Source organism: Peromyscus maniculatus, chromosome 12 (assembly GCF_049852395.1).
Source record: "Peromyscus maniculatus bairdii isolate BWxNUB_F1_BW_parent chromosome 12, HU_Pman_BW_mat_3.1, whole genome shotgun sequence".
Lineage (NCBI taxonomy): Eukaryota > Metazoa > Chordata > Mammalia > Rodentia > Cricetidae > Peromyscus > Peromyscus maniculatus.
In genome coordinates this window covers 34,001,806-34,014,357 of record NC_134863.1, presented here as the reverse complement: position 1 = coordinate 34,014,357, position 12,552 = coordinate 34,001,806, and the positions used below count along the sequence as shown (strand labels likewise).

Sequence of the window (12,552 nt, the reverse complement as noted above, 5' to 3'; positions counted from 1 at the left end):
TTCCAAATATCTCTACATTTTCTAGCATACTTCAGTCAACTAAGATAATGCCATAGAAATTCTACATAAAAACTGAACTTAAAATGTCCTGACTAATCACCTGGCTGATCTCTTAGAGTTTGCTTGAAATATGCTTCCATCCCATTTTCTATGGGAATTCTCCCACTGATTAACACAGAGAATGAGAATTTGGCCTGTGCTCTATAGGCACCATTGAAATGTGGCCACCTGAGGCATGTAGGGAGGGCATCCAGCTGGCACACCACATGTTGCCCTGGAGTAGTGTACAATGAGACGGAGATTTTGGCTAAGAATACCTGGGCAAGCTCTACAAAGGTCCTGATTATGAAAAGGACTTCGGCATCATCATTGTCTCATGAGTATAATATGAGCCAAAGAAACTTCTCTTTCTATGTTTATATATTATCAAAAAAAAAGCTCTCACAGTAAAAAAACCAAGGAACTCTATGAAAGAGAAAAATTGGCCCACTGATAGTAGAGTTTGAGTATTAACCATGTCACTAGAAAAAATTTTCTGAGAAGTCCACAAACTTTAAAAACTGGTGCTAAATTAAATTATAGCCTTGAATATAAACTAAAAAGTTCAAAACTCCCTTAAATTAAGGACATAAAACATACGATGAAAATTTGTCACCTTTATATCTGTTGTACTTTATATTATAGCATAATTATACAATTTAATATTCATATACTACTCATTGAAGAAGTCTGTTGTTTTTATTTTATTTTATACAATCTATGAGAAAGAAAATCCATGCATTTGAACTGTAATTACAATGAAACACTTTTGTCAATTTTGAGTCTTTTTCAAAACACCATACGTGATTAGAACACATAATGCACTAGTATTTTTGCCAATTTTTGTTTTTAAACTAAAGCTGTTTTTGAATTACACAAGCAAAGCACAAAATCAGAATTTCAAAACTAGCAAACATATTTCAGGGTAAATTTTAAAATAAACCCACTTGATTCTTAGTTGGACTAACTTGGAGAGCCAGGAGCATTCTGTGAGATTCCAATGGAGCAAATAGGGTAGCTAGGAGACGATCCTCTGGGAGAAAGGGAGCATATACATTGTTTTCAATACGTTTTGTTTAGCGTTTTCACACTCCTACTGAGTGGCTCTGCTGATATTTACAATACAAGTATATATCTTAAGGAATTTATGATGTCCCCAACTGCTAAGAAACAATTACAGTTGGGTTTTACATTTGTGTTTATATGTTATTTTGCATATAGACTCCAAAAACCAATGAAGAGAAAATTTGATAGAAAACACATCCTGGAATTGAAAGACAGATTCCATCTATCAATATAACTAGTTGATAGTATTTTGAAGACAGGGTTTGACAGTAAGTGAAACAAACAAACATAATGGCTTAAATATGCTACTTCAGCCACTCGAGCTGTCTGTCATTCAAAAGGCTGTTTCTTTGTATCATTAATTCAATGTCACATGAACATGAATTCAGACTTTCCAATGAATTTTGATGATGACAATTTATTTGCATAAAGGAAAATACTTAATACTTTTAATTTGTTATCTGTTTGGTCTATTCAAACTTGCTTAAAACATTGTAATTGTACACTTAATTTACATTATTCCCGAAAAGCTTAAGCAAATTACAAGGATCACAGTGTCCCTAGGATTAATGAGTCCCGGTTTACATCTGAGAAAATAGAAGCCCTAAGATCTGAAAGTATTCGCAGAAGATCACACTGCAAGTCCAGCAGTGTACTCAGTGTAGTTACTTGAATCCTAATACAATCACTACAAAATTATCACTTTGTTTTTTATTAAATTATCATTTTACTTCATTCAAATATTTGGCAGGATAGATTTGTAGCATAAGCAGCAAAATAATTTTTCATTAGTTGAATTAGACTTTGTAATTTGTAACCAATAGGATTTGGCTTACATCATGTCTTTTTCTTAGGTATTTTAGGATCTTAATTCCCTGATGGCAATGTTAGCTGTAAGAGGCTGGGAAATGCTAATATTCAATTTATTCCTTGCAGTAATCCAGAATGCCAAAGACTAGCACTGTTGGCTAATGATCATCTCATCTAAATATTGATGCTTCTAAAACTTGTATTTTGAGATTTTCTTCATTTCAGAATTACAGGTGGAAAGTCACTTCTCTTTGATATACACTGCATGCAATGAGGAAGGAGGCAGTCCCACACAATATGTATGGAGGGAATGGTTTTCCACCTCTGCATGCTGCAGAAAATCCCACTGAGTTAAGTAGGGTTCTACCAAGGCCACTTAAACATATTAGCCTATTATGCTCCACATTTCTTTATTGTTCTCAAAAAGCTAATGAAATGTTCCACTGTAATGTTTATGCTGGAGTACTTTTAAAGGCATTTTAGAAGTGATGTTTCTCTCAGAACTCCAGAAGGGGTTTCCACTTCCTAAAAATATTTAGTAGACCATGCAGAGACCATGCAGCCTCATTACTGAGGCTGTTTAGACTTGCAGCTAAAGATGAAATCGACTTAACAGTACTCACTTACGGGTTTCAATGTGGTCTTTAGCCTCATTGCAAATTGACAGGAGTTAGAAAGCTGGCCAGGAAAACATGCGGCACTGTGCTGCTAAGTGGGCAGTTCTAATGTAGTATGCATAGTCCATGCACAGACAACACAGTGTGGGTCAATCTTTTGGGTACAGAAAACTGAACGGTTGTTCTCCAGAGTCAACTATTTTTAGGGAAAAAAAGATATGCCTCTTCCTGAAAGTCAAGTTGTATAAATCAAACACTTCCAGTGTCCTTCTCTTGCATAATATTGATTTATTCACCTCAAAATTGAAGAGGCCAGACTATTTGATAGCCATGATCACTTCTAGCTCCAAAATCTGCTGGCTTTATGATTCTTAAAACAAACAAAAGAACCTGATTGTGTTTGAGGAATAGTATAGCTGTCAAAGAAATGGAAATAAAATTCACTAAATTAGCTACTTTTAAAATTAGAATAGAAATTAAGACTTTATACCTTAATTTGCCATAAATAGCCATCTCATCTCCCAATCATTAACAGTGATGAAAGGCATCCATAGGTATTCAGACTAAAGTTAAAGCCAAGATTAAGAACATGGTCAATACTGAAACATAAATGAATTATATACTTCTGCTGAACTGATATGGGTTATGTCTTGCCAAAATATCATTTAGATCCAGTAATTCTCAAGTATATATACATAGAAAATTTGGTTATTTTCCAAGGGAAAAATACATGTTTGCTCATTTTCAATAAGTCAGATAATATACCTAAAAGTCTTTTTTAATGCAGTTATTGCTCTGACTTCTGTTGGATAAACCAAAGAATACCTTGTTTTCTTTAAAATTTAGATGCCAATATTCAATACAGACACTCAATTTAATGAGTGGCAACAATATTCCACATTACTTATTTGATTATATAATAGTTCTGTAAACACCAAGAGGTAAAACCATTATAACACATATGAATCTGAAGTGAAGACTCACAGGAATGGTTACTAGTAATGCTAGAATATTAATCTGACTGAAGGGTCAGTCACAGGGTAAACAGTGTGGCACAATGTTTCAAGAACTTTTAAATGACCATGAATTTATCTTCTGCCTGGAAGTCACCCAGAAAGTAACTTACTCCATTATATGAGAGTGCAAACAGAATAAGAAAAGTATTCGTAAGATACACATTTTTACTCTAAGCATGAAGAACTGTCCAACATCAGTGAGAATGAACTTATGCAATCACATTACAAACTCTTTAATAATGGGGCTATTGTAGCACATGGAACACTGGAATGAGCACAAGGAGTCTCTGTTGTACCCTAATGCTGTCATTATCCACTTGTACCATCTTGCCAAGTTGCTTAACATTTAGGTACACCAGGGCTTTTCCTCTGTCTGAAGTGGAAAGATTTAGATCTCTAAGTTCCCTTTCAACTGCAGCACTTTATGTCAACTTGTTTATAAAGTCAAGTAATAATTAACCTTGTTTCAACTGTTATGTAATAGTTACTAATCTATGTGAATGATATACTCACAGCTTAAACTAATTTACAGTTAAGACAGTCTCTTTATACCCATCTTTCTAAAACACATATATAAAATATTTAATCATTTTCCTACATTTTAGAAGTACTTAATTATTTAATTGTTGATCAATGTACATCAATTGCACATATTTATAAAATTCAATTTAATATTGAATATATGCATATAGTGTATACTGGTCAAATCTAGAGTTCCTTTATCCACTCATTCACAACCCTGTCACCCCTCCCAGAAATCACCTTAATATACTTGGCCATATTCCTGATACTGGAAATATAAAAATGTTCCTGGCTGTGCTATAAAGAATTCAAAAATACAAATGAGTTATAGACTTCTACTGCTTATATTTCCTTAATTAGTTTGAAAATAATTTTATCAGATATTAGAGTTAGTTGGTCACAGACTTCTATTTTATGAGTAAAAACAAACAAAACCATGAGAACAATGGATACCAGATCCTAGTAGTTAAGTATTTTTACCACTAGATGTACTTTCCAAGCATCCCACCTTCTCTGTGATATGCAAATCGATAAGGTCAGATAATAGGAATCCAGCATTTGCATATGGAAAATCAAAGGTCACTTGGAAGGGATAGTAGAGGTCAAGAGAAAGCCCCCTTAGGCCTGTTACAGAAGTTTCACTAGAGGGTGCTCTTGGGCTTTTATGAGTTCTCCACTCTCCAGAAATAAAACCAAGTATTTTTTTTAGAAAATGCATTCTGCCTTTGTATAACTTATGGAACTCTTATCTTCTACTTCAATACAGAGATAAATAACTTTTAAATTTTTCTTTTGTAATTATGTTCTGTGGGTTGTACACATAGATTTCAGAAACATAAGAGCCATGAGATCTTAGGGGGTCTTCCGGTTGACACTCCAGTAAGACTGAATGTATACTCAATATTTCTTGACTCTTCTTTGTGTACAGAAGATCATATTATGTTTTGATATGATATCATAATAAATTTTAAATTATATTACTCTAGAATTTCTCTATATGAGGTTTTGTATTTTTTGAATTTTAATATTTATATTATCTTCTATCTCTAATGATAACTGCTTCTGAAAGACTAAATCATTTCCCAACATACATTAAGAAAATAGAAATGGTTTGTTACTATGTTATTTATTTTTAATATTTATTACACTGGAAGGGTAAAAAGGCTTTGTTTTATACATTAAAAATTAGAAATTACATGCCAAAGAGCATGTTTTCTTCTGGAACTGAAATGAATAAATGAATAAAGTGTTTCTTTATCTTTGTAATATAAAGGTTTTTCTCCCTGCGTATGGTAACTATGGCACCATGGTAACCTGTTCCACATATTGTCAGATATGATGGCTTTAGCGTCTTTAGGTTTGGCAGTTCAAGTCTGAAGATGATTTGGAATACTATGTTTTGCCAGAATTTCCAATTTGGCTAAACTTACACTTTCATTACCCCTTAGCTGATTTAAGTTCATGAGTCTCTTTTAAAAATCTGCTTAAATTTTTTGACAAATAAAAATATTCAAGGCTTATATAGTAGTCCTTTATCATTCCTGAATCTGTATAAAGTGTTTTAAATTCTCAATTTGATACCAGATACATCTGTCATTTATGAATTACAGTTCCACTCAACATTCTGGGTGGATTGGAACAAGCATGAAAAGTACAGAAAGTTTGAAGTGGTCTCCAAGATCAAACCAAGTGTCATTTGAGTTTTTAAGAACCCAGCTTTGAGAAGCACCATGTAGTTTATGTTTGTGAATTTGATACATGGTATTGTCCCATTTATCATGCAGAGGACAGAGCTGCAGGCATATATTTAAAATGTACTTCATCCAAGTTAGGTATGAATGAGCTTAAATCGCTCTATGAAGAATTGGCAAAATTCCCATGGATACTGGGGAAATAAAAGAATCAATGAAAAGATGTAATTATTTTAGTCCTAGATGTAATTAATTTGTGGGAAAGGTTATTTTATCTCAAATACACCCATGTTTCTCCAAACACAGGTCAATGTTTGCTGGCTAATGGTAGAAAAGACTCATTTGGTTTGAGTTTGCCCACTTTGATATTCATCTCTATATCATAGTTAAATAAAATGTTTTTATAAATCTTCACATCTGCAAAAAAGAGGGCTCAATCTGAGGCAGAGTGACAAGCATTGTTGATTGGGATAAGAAAACCTCTTAACTATTCATAAGTGTTCTTTTTATGATTTTTTCTAATCTTTTTATTAGACTAAAAGAAATAAAGCAGTTCATTTTATTTTATGAATCAGATTAGTAAAAGTTTTTAGTCAGAAGTCACATGTGAGATGCACACCCAATGTGATTAGAATACAATTAGGAAACAAACACACAGAAGGAGTGATACCTTGAGTGTCTCCTGTGCAGTTCTTATGGAGCAGTCTTATTTAGTTGAGTTCCCAGTTTCTAGGCCACACTGCTCTTTCCACTGCACCACTTCCCACACTGCTTGGCTTTTCCTAGGGATCTGTGTGGCATGTCATCAGTTCATGCTGAGTTACAGTGAAATCTTAGAAAAAGGAGGCATGAGGCAAGTTGTTTTTCAGTAACTAGCTCTTCAATCAGGCAACACTCCTAGGCTTCAGTGATCCTCATGACAGTCTAGGTCTACTGACCTACATGAGGATGCATGCTCATTAAAAATGTATGCCTCACAAAGTACAATTAATGTTCTTCTTGACAACAGGAGCCTTGTGTGATTCTGCAGTTACTGCCCTTTGCCATCTTGAATCCAAGAGGCACCCTGTATTTCTCTGAAAGTCTTCCCAGCATGAAAGTACTACTTCCCTTGTAGGAACAAGAGTGCAGGTGTACTCTTTGCTTTAAGAAGACACACTAAGCCAAAATCTGAACTTACAGAACAGATAAATTAGGAGATGATTATTCACATTATAAAAGGATTCACCACAGGATGCTTTTAAATCATAAGCTGCTCTACTGCATTTTAAATAAGTTGATTTACAAAGCTTCCTTTATAAGCACTATTCACATTTCAGAGTTCAAGGTCCCTTATCCAAAAGCAGTGAGAGATTGATAGGTATAAAGTCCTACTTATTATTACCTGCTAGGCCATGCTTTCTTTTCCATATAAGAGAGTAATTAGAATTATAGTCCATATTTGAAAAATTAATGAAATTTTCATTCCTAAAATGTTTAATATACTATGTGCCTGGCACAGTGCTAAGCATTTTACAGCCCGATATTATTTACTCCTCCTCACCATGAATCTAGGAGATTAGTACAATTATCCTAATTACAGATGAAGAAATTGGAACTCAGAGAAGGATCAGGTAACTTAACTAAATTCATGGTACTAATAAAGGACACTGTGAAGATTCAGAGTCAGAACTATTTGCAGCTCTGGTAATTAAATGCTTTATAATACAGCTTCAGAATAAATATAATGATGTCCTTTAACTCTGGCCTAACTGAACATAGTGTGTTCCATTGACTCCCTGAGAGGACCAATCCTGTCCCTAGCATTTGTGGCACCCAAGCAGCCTGACACCAAGAGAAGGGCTGCCTACAAAGGCTGCTCTGACCCACGGTGCTTCAGTGCTCAGCCATGACTGTGTCCTCTCAGTCCCGCCCTTTAGATCTAACCTTGCTCACAGTCACTGAGAGCAAGCAATGCTTCATTTTACCATAGCTTCTCTCTCTCTCTCTCTCTCTCTCTCTCTCTCTCTCTCTCTCTCTCTCTCTCTCTCTCTCTCTCTCTCTCTCTCTCTCTCTCATGGTTCCTTCCTTTCTATGTAGACAGCCAACTGTCCCAACTTTGTTTTTTAAATAACGGGGTTTCTTTGATTCTTGTGCATTTTGCCTTTTCTTTTCTTTTCTTTTCTTTTCTTTTCTTTTCTTTTCTTTTCTTTTCTTTTCTTTTCTTTTTGTTTGTTTTGAGCACAGAGAATTTATCCATGTTATTTCCAATGGCTATATAACTAAGTGTTTACAAAGTTGCTTAGCACAGGGTATGAATTCTCAAACCCTTAGGCCTGGGTTTGAAACTAGGTTCTACCATTTACTGACTTTGTTTCCATCCCAGATTTGCTCAGTCTCACTGTGCTTTAGTTCTAGCTGCCAATTCTGATATAAACATAGTATCAGGTTCATAAAGGGATTACTATCTAAAAGACAGACTATAATGAATAATCAGGGAAAGTGCTACATGAATGTTTGTCATTTATGTTACCAGAGTGGTGAAACACTTGGTTAAGAAATAATGCCCTAAATCATTTTATGAGCGTGACTCTAATGTTAGAAATGAAGAAGTCAAACTCCACAGTGAAAGGCAAGTTCCACCAGAACTGGGCACTTGTTTCCAGTCCCAGCTTTTCTACAGACCGTGGCCGAAAGATCCCTGGCTTCTGACTTTATCAACTCTTAACTATTCAACAAAGGAAGGGGCCTGTGCCTCTCCTACCAGAATGAAATGATTCTAGAATTCTAGAATCCTATGATCCTACTCCCCCTAGGCAGGCCCTGTTCAAAGTTCATTGCTAATTATGTGTGAAGACTGCCATTAATTACCAACTTTTTATGTGAAATTTAATATCAAATCTGTTGAGGTTTCACACAGATTAACTGCATTACTTCCATTAAAGAGAATAAGCCTCTGAGAGTCTATAGATGGGTCTCCTGGAAAACAAAAGCCATTGCGACTGCATGAAGGGGAACTTGCCATTACTTCTGTGGTAGTAACCCAAAGTCCTACTCTGCCTGGTTCACAGAATCCATCCCTCTATTACATTTGGCCTAATTAGGCCACCATGCTAAACAGACTACAAGTTATTGATAAGTGGTTTTCCCCAGAAATCCCCACAAACAATACAGTATATTGCCATTGCTCTATTTCTGAAGGAACCATATATACCCTCTGGCTGCATATAGAAATCAGTCTATAACTGCAACTTTCTCCCTATTGGATAGTATGCACTGTGCTAGTAAATACTATGCATACGGGTAGTAGAGAAATAGGTCTTACTTAATATTCTACCCTGAATTCTGTAATAGTGATCTGTCAGGCAAGAAGTGGCCACTGGTATAATAGTTACACCATTGTTATGGGAGTAACCATCAACCTTCCGATAAATTCCACAGCAGGGAATTTATTCCTGGTCTATAAACCTAGGAAAACTTATGCTGGGGAAGTTATAGGTCCGACTTGAAGGAACATGGTATTGCTGTTTTGCCAAATGGTTATTTTGTCAAACTACTTTCTTAATATTTATGGTTATGTTTGTAGAGTTGTGATGCTCTCAAGCTTGATCAGAGAAACTTTTTTTTTGCACTCTACAGCAGAGTTTATGGAGGGACTTATAAAGAGTCAAAGTGCTCATAGTAGGTGACTATGAGTGCTCATTGCACATGGGACATGTGTACTATTTGACTGTCACTTACTCCCAGGTTCAGAGAACATCAGAGAGGAGGAGGAGGCAGAAAGAATGTAAAAGATGGGATGAGAAGTAGTCCTTTAAAGGCTGTCTTCTGGATATGCATAGTTATTATACTCATGAACACACAGCAATCGTAGTAGCTGCACAAAATCAAGCCACTCAAAATGCTAGCATGGATGAAAGAGAAGCTCACAGGTTCTCATCCCCTGATGAGGAGGTACTGGCAATGGACAGCTGCTGGGGATGGTAGAGTCACATAGGTTGCCTATGCATTAGCAGACAACCTCCACATGCAAGCAGTAATAATTGGATGCAGTTGGCTATTAAAAATAAACTTTAAAAAGAGAGCATAAAGTATGGAAGGGTCCATGTTGTGTGAGTGCAAGGGGGAGAGTTGGAGGGTGAGGGAGAGATGTGATCAAAATACATTGCATATATATATATATATATATATATATATATATACACACACATATATATAGAGAGAGAATCTTAAAGTTTGAAGATTATATATACATTGCATATATATAATGTCTCAAAGATTAAAAATATATGACTACATATATAAACATTTCAAAGAGTAAAAATGTCTCAATAATTTTTAAAAATGCATCTAGTTTTGGCTGTTTGTTTTTATCAAATTTACCTTGCTCTTAATTTACTTCATATTATATATATGCATATATATTTTTAGCTAATTTTATTATGGCTGTTATGGCTGAATGTGCCAGTGTTTCCCATATGACTTTTTTTTTTTTTTTTGGTTATTTTTGAGACCGGGTTTCTCTGGGTTGTTTTGGTGCCTATCCTGGATCTTGCTCTGTAGACTAGGCTGGCCACAAATTCATAGAGATCCGCCTGGCTCTGCCTCCCAAGTGCTGGAATTAAAGGCGTGTGCCACCACTACCCAGGCCCATATGACAAAATCTAACACTCCTGTGACTAATATCAATATCATGACAGTTATCACTAAATATGCAGCAATTTATTCTAAAAAGTAAATTTACAACAGGCTATCGAGATAGCCATCCCAAATTGACTAACTGCAGTTCTTTGACATCTTCTAACCAAGCACTGGACATTATTCTATGATAAAATGACATCATTATGTTCCTATAGGCTAAAAGGCATCCCTTCTAAAATTCTATATATCAAAAGACAACATTCAAAGAGAATTAAGTGTTTGCATGTACATGCATGCGTGTGCATGTGTATTCCTACCCGTGAAAATGCATGTGTGTGTGGTGGTATTGTGTTCCCCAAAATATTGTGCACTCTAATAAACTTATCTGAGGTCAGAGACAGAACAGCCACTAGATACAAAGGCTAGAAAATGGTGGCACTCACACCTTTAATTCTAGCATTTCAGAGGCAGAAATCCATGTATTCAAGGATACAGCCAGGCATGGTGACTCACACCTTTAATCCCAAGAAGTGAGCCTTTAATACCAGGGAGTGGTGGCAAAAACAGAAAGATATATAAGGCGTGAAGACCAGAAACTAGAAGCATTTGGCTGGTTAAGCTTTTAGGCTTTTGATCGCTTCTCGGCCTTTTGGCTAAGATCAAGTGAAGCTTTTAGGCTTTTGAGCAGCACAGTTCAGATGAGAGCCATTCGGATATGACACAGAGGCTTCCAGTCTAAGGAAACAAGATCAGCTGAGAAGCTGGCCAGGTGAGGTTAGCTGTGGCTTGTTCTGTCTCTCTGACCATCCAGCATTTCACCCCAATAACTGGCCCCGGGTTTGATTTTATTAATAAGAACTTTTAAGATTCCTGCTACATATGTGTGTGTGTGTATGTGTGTGTGTGTGTGTGTGTGTGTGTGTGTGTGTGTGTGTGTGTGTAAATGTTTGAGGAAGTCAGAGGACAGACAACCTTGGATATTGCTCCTTATTTGCTAACCACCATTTTTTGGAGACTCTGTCTTTCATTGGCCTGGAACTCTTCAAGTTGGCTATTTATGTCCCCACATAAAAACTGACAATATTTTATTTAGTTCAACATTCTTTTTGAGGGATGACTTACAGAACTAGAGTGAATAGGCCAAGATGATTATTATTATTTTAGAATATGTACAATTTCCTAAGCATAAGAAGGCCTTTGAATGATGTTTAGTTCTTACTCTAGCCTTTGCATTATAAGGAGCTTGAGGCAAACTTAAAGCTAAGACTTCAGCACATAGTGCACGCCTGCCAGAAAAAACAGGTAGGCTGCCAGTAGACCTTCTTTTTCTCTCTTTTCCACTAGACCTAATGCCCCAGTCTCGTCCCTAGCATTGTAACAGAACACCAGCTGCAGCTGTCCTTCCTGTCTGCCCACATCTCATATGGATTCCACAGATCATCCCCTCCTAACCTCCTTCCCCCAACTAACTGCAGTATCCCAGGCCCCAAATCCAGCAGGCATCCTCAAGGAGGCTGATTGCAGACCTTTTGCCCCTCTTTCTCTCTTCTCTCCCCCCTTCTCTGACCCTCCCCTCCTCCTCCCCACTCCCTGTTCCCCCCAGTCTCATTCCCAGCTCTGTAGCAGGAAACCTGTTGTGGTCTCTCTCTCTTTCCTCTCTGACCCCATCCCCAAGAAGTCGCAAAGACCTTCTCCCAACCTTCCTTAAACTCATCCCTGTACCCTAGCCTCTCACATCAGCAGGCATTCTTTATGAACACACCAGCTGAACAGGCTAGGAAAACGAGCAACATATAGCAATGCTCAGAAAATGAACAAGGAAATAGAAACCAGGGAATGAAACATACATCTTAGGAAGAGAAATCCAGAAATCAGCACCTAGACCTACAGTCATCCAAAACCCAAATGCCAACATGTCTGCTTTAAAACACAGTAACAACCAGGGCAATATGTCTCCACTAGAGTTAGCCTACCACAGCAGGACCTGAATATTCTAACATAGCTCAAGCACAAGAAAAAAACCTTAAAATAGCCTTTATGAATATGATAGAGTTTCTTAAAGAGGAAATGAATAAAATCCTTAAGAAATTCAGGGAAAGACAAATAGTATAAGGAAATAAATAAAACTGTTCAAGACCTGAAATTGGAAATAGAATCAATAAAGAAATCTCC

At 36.3% G+C, this 12,552-nt stretch overlaps 1 protein-coding gene across 20 annotated transcripts in view; it reads right to left on the bottom strand.

Moving 5' to 3' along the window:
* The window catches only part of Zbtb20 (zinc finger and BTB domain containing 20), a 775,725-nt gene that overhangs the window by 485,786 nt on the left and 277,387 nt on the right, over positions 1 to 12,552 (bottom strand). For 2 of the 20 annotated variants that reach the window (XM_076549382.1, XM_076549398.1), the window contains exon 1: positions 6,431 to 7,765. The exons of the other annotated variants lie outside the window; for them this stretch is intronic. The gene's annotated coding sequence lies outside the window, so the exon portion shown is untranslated. Of the gene's footprint in view, positions 1 to 6,430; positions 7,766 to 12,552 lie in introns of those variants that run through there. 20 annotated transcript variants of the gene reach the window in all.